We start from the raw sequence: 4,664 nt of genomic DNA, 5'->3' as shown, positions 1-4,664 counted from the left end.
GTTCTATGACTCACTTCTATCGGAGGGAGTCTCAGAGCAATGATAAAGTTATCTTTTGTGTGATTTATAGATTACGTGTTCGAGTCCTACAATCACTAATATTTGTATTAGGATTGATTATCTACATCACATCCCTTAAAAGTGTTGTCCTAATCTCCTTCCTCGGATCGTGCATGAATGCGGAATACTTTATACACCGATAAGCCGATTACTTTTGCAACAAAATTTTATTAGTTCATCGCAAGTTATTATTAGTTGCATCAAATTTTTATATAAGAAAATAAATGTTAGTATAACATATCTAAACTTAATAATAAAGTAAAAATGTTATAAACCATATCTAAAAATATTTTACATTAAGTTTTTTTTATATAACAAAAAAAAATTAAAGGGAAAATAAAAAGAGAAAAAATATGCACCAGCCGGGAATCGAACCCGGGTCTGTACCGTGGCAGGGTACTATTCTACCACTAGACCACTGGTGCTTCTTGTTATTTCTTATATTTATTATAGTAATTGAATAATTTCTTTTTAATACAATCAAATTTCTCCATAATAGGGTCGTTTATTTTGATATTTTGTTTTTGTTATAGCAAAATATTGTTATAGAGAATATGTAATATAATATAACATGTAAGATCGATTTTCACATGAAAAAATGATTGTTTTAATGAAATGTTGTTATCGAGAGGCGCGTTCGACTATATTTTCATATTTGTATATTTATATCTTTCCCTCATTTATAGCAATGCACCGTCAATTTAAAAGAATTTTAAGCTACCACTATGCTTCGACTTGCTGTGGTAGATCGATTAATTGTCTTATTTTTCTAACGTAACTTGATTCACTTATCATGTAACTATATTTTAGATGACATACATACCTAATAATATACAAAAAAAAATCTAATTATCAGTCTATAAAAGTTAAACTTGATAAAAGAAAAACAAGGAGGGAAATGAAGATGCAATATCAAATAAACACACATACTATATTGCAAAATTTAATGGTTGATTTTCAAGAAGGCTTAATTAATTTACACCACATAAGTTTTCATATATATATATATATATATATATATATATTCACCAAACCAATGACATGGTCAATTTATTCTTATTCATAAAACTCTTAATAATATATTATGATGAAATGTTTAAGTAATAAATATTAATAATAGTGTTAAGTGTTAATTTGAGAAAGTAACATTAAAGATACATTAAGTGAAGATAATTATAAAAAGATCCTCATCTTAAGTAATGAAAGTCGTGATTTTCTCCACCAAACACTAGAAAATGACTTTTTCATGAAAAATAAATTTCATAATATCAATCCGATCTAAAGAAGAAATTAGGAGAGAGATATTACATTTATAAGTAGAAGTAAAAAAATTTATTTATGAAGCCATGCATATTTGGCTACAATTAACATATAGTATTACAACAACATGTTTATTATTGTAATCACACAAGTGATTGAAGTCTAGGGAAGTTTTGTGTACGCAATCTTACTTCTATCTTGTGAAGATAGAGAAAGTTGTTTTTGATGGACGCTCTGCTCCCGTAAAACATATTAAATTCAAATATAGTAATAAAGAAGTCATATAAAAAAAACCAGTAGCAACAACAACATAATATTACAACATAAGTAATATTAATGCTTCAATTTTGCAATGCAACAAGTACAAGAACCACATTGTTCCACACAAACTTGACAATCAGCAATGAGATCAGGATGAATATCACCTGTCTTTTGGGATAAGAGGGTTCTCTGAGTAATTGGATTATCAAAAGCAATATCCCTTGAGCTATTAATTGGGATTAAGCAAAGTGATGATAGAACAATGAAAAGGGCAAAAATTGCTATTGTGGTTCTTGCCATTGGCACTAGAAGAGAGTAGAGACTATATGCTATATTTGAATATTTTATGGTTATGAAGTGAAATACTAAGTAGTCCTCCTTTATATAGAGGAAATCATGTGAAAATAGAAGCTAGGAAAGTTCAGTGTATTAAGCTTCTGTTATGATAAAATCTTTAAAATGATCAGATCATATCTTTTGATGTATGTAGTTTTGCCTTTTATTTTTGCGAAGGGTATTTTCGCACTTTGAATTCGCGATTTCCTGATTATACAACAATTCAATAACTTTTATCGTCATACATGAGATGTATGCGGTCTTACTGTTGTTTTTATGAAAGAATGTTTCTGCAGTTTACACTCATAAAGAACTACTAGTTCCACATAATAATTTTATCGTTGCACCAAGACTTCCTCTTTTATTTCATTTATGTAACATTATTTTCCTTAATTATTTACTCAGTTTCGAAAAGAATTATAACTCATTTCTATAGTCGGATACAAGTCAATGTTAAACTTCTCATTTTATTCTTAAATGTCATGTATTTATGGTCACAAAAATCTCATAATAGTTTAAGACCACAAGTTTCAATTAAAAAAAAAACTCTTATATTTTATATCGACCAATTAAATATAACCACATAAATTAGGGGGGGGGGGGGATGATTTAGATATTCAAATGATGCTTGTGGATAAATGGAGGGCTAGATCTATAATCAACTTGGTCATTGTGGGAAGACTTTGATGAAAGATCCATTGCCTCTTTGTTTGAATAATATAATGTAAAAGTAATAAATGAATCCACATGCTTGCTTTGAATTTGTGTATATTGCTGATGTCAGGAATGACATCATCAAGGGCATTGATGTCCAAAAAATTATACGTTATTATTGGAACAGCCAAAGAGTTATTATTATTTTATCATAATTTTTTAAAAGAAAATTATATTTTTTGAATTATTAATTATTGTAATTATAATATTTTTATGTAATTTTTTAAATATGAAATTATATTTTAGAAAAAACAAAAAAAATATATTTTAGTTCACATGAAACATTAATTAGTTTAATCCTTGTATTGTGAACGAAGAAAAAAACATTTTGTGACAGAGTCAGCATTTGGTTATACGAGAATTATAATATTGAGATTATTTAGTGGATATATTTTGGAATGTGTTTTGTTTATTTAATTTTAAAATGAATATTACAATATAATATAAAATATGTATTTTGTCAAACATTAGATATTTTCTTTAAAAGAACTTTGAAAGAAGTGATTTGGAGAAGGGCAACTTTGTCATTTTTGCATTTTATCCTAGGATTAATATTCTTCAGTCTCGATGAATCGGTGATCCTTTCCTTTATTTTTCTTTCTTAAATTTTGTGTACCGTTAAATATCTCACGAAAATAAGTAATTGATTGAAGGAATACAATTTACTTTTTTTCGTATAACTTAAATGGTAAATCTTTACCATTAATTTTCTTTTCTTTTAAATTTTATATCTCAAAAAAATTATAAGAGAGAGAAAGGTATTATGTATCATTTCATTAGGAATAACTGAAAGTCTAAAGTGAAATTTTAAGTAGAAGATCTAAAAACAAAACAAATTACTACAGGTACGTGGTTAACTCATGCTATTTAGAAAACAAGATAGCCAGACAAACAGACAGACAATATGAGCAAAAGACAGAAATCTCAATATAACATCATTCAATACGATATAGTATATAACGATATATGTCAATTATCATGATAGCTACATACATGTACATGTACGTAGCTAATTGTTTATTCAGAAAATAAGAAAGACAACATGTTACAAATCAACAATCGTTAGCGTTTTCCCTCAACAACAAACTTCACAATTTATGCACCCACATTCTATGCAACAACCACACATAAGTTGAGGCAACATTTTTCTGGACATGATATGATCATATGAAGAAGAAGAAGCCGTGCTAATTGCAAAAAATATTATCAAAATTGCAGCAAAAAGAAGTATAGTTTTTCTTCTTTTTTAAAAAAAAATTAATTTTGGACTTGAAGTCCTTTTATTAATGCCTTAATGGGCTAAAAGTTCAAACAAAACAAAGAAAAATAGTACATTGTTGGCCCAAAATCCGGACCAACTCAATTATAACCCTATCAAGTAGAGTTGCCTAATTTGATCCTTCTTCTCTTTCCACTTTTTCAAGTTCTCAATTTATGCATCTCTGTCCGCCGCTAAAACAATGTTCCCTTGATGCTCTTCAATGATGAAGAATGCTGAAAAATTCAGCTGTCAAAGGTTTCGGTTCCATTTTTCCGGTACTTCTTCCTATTATTCTTTTGATAATCTCACTCTTTCTTTTTGTAGGTGTACTACCCGGTAAGAATTCTTGTCAAGCTCCCAAGAGGGTGTGAGCCTTGCATTCAGCTTTGTAGATCTTTGTAAGTCATCTTGTACCTCCTTCGTTTTCTTCTTCCTTTTTTTCTGCAAACATCTGACCCCTGTTGTTTTCCAGTTGAAGCCGAATACGAGTGAACCCAGGAGCTCCCACGCTTCCTCACCTCGATCTCTTCGCTGACTGCACGTTTTGAATTCAGATACGGCTCCTAGACTCTCTCATTTTGCTTGTCCATGTATTACTTTTTGCTGGCTGACATAGCTTAGGAAATGTTCCTGTATAACTCTTTTGCTCCAAAAATAGAAAAAATCTAAATTGTACATAGCATAGCTGAGGAATCCTGTGACTTATATGTTGTATCTAAGCATGTTGACCATTGTTGTTGCTGTAAATTTTCCTTGTTTTTATCCTAACTGA

General features: G+C 29.3%; 1 non-coding gene across 1 annotated transcript; it reads right to left on the bottom strand.

Moving 5' to 3' along the window:
- Positions 1-414: 414 nt before the first annotated feature.
- On the bottom strand, positions 415-485 carry TRNAG-GCC (transfer RNA glycine (anticodon GCC)). The gene has a single exon. It is a non-coding gene; the product is annotated as a tRNA-Gly (tRNA).
- Positions 486-4,664: the final 4,179 nt, after the last annotated feature.

The sequence above is a fragment of the Solanum tuberosum genome, unplaced genomic scaffold (assembly GCF_000226075.1).
Source record: "Solanum tuberosum cultivar DM 1-3 516 R44 unplaced genomic scaffold, SolTub_3.0 scf00118, whole genome shotgun sequence".
In the NCBI taxonomy this organism is placed as follows: Eukaryota; Viridiplantae; Streptophyta; class Magnoliopsida; order Solanales; family Solanaceae; genus Solanum; species Solanum tuberosum.
The sequence above is the reverse complement of the archived record's forward strand: the minus strand, read 5'-3'. Positions and strand labels throughout refer to the sequence as shown.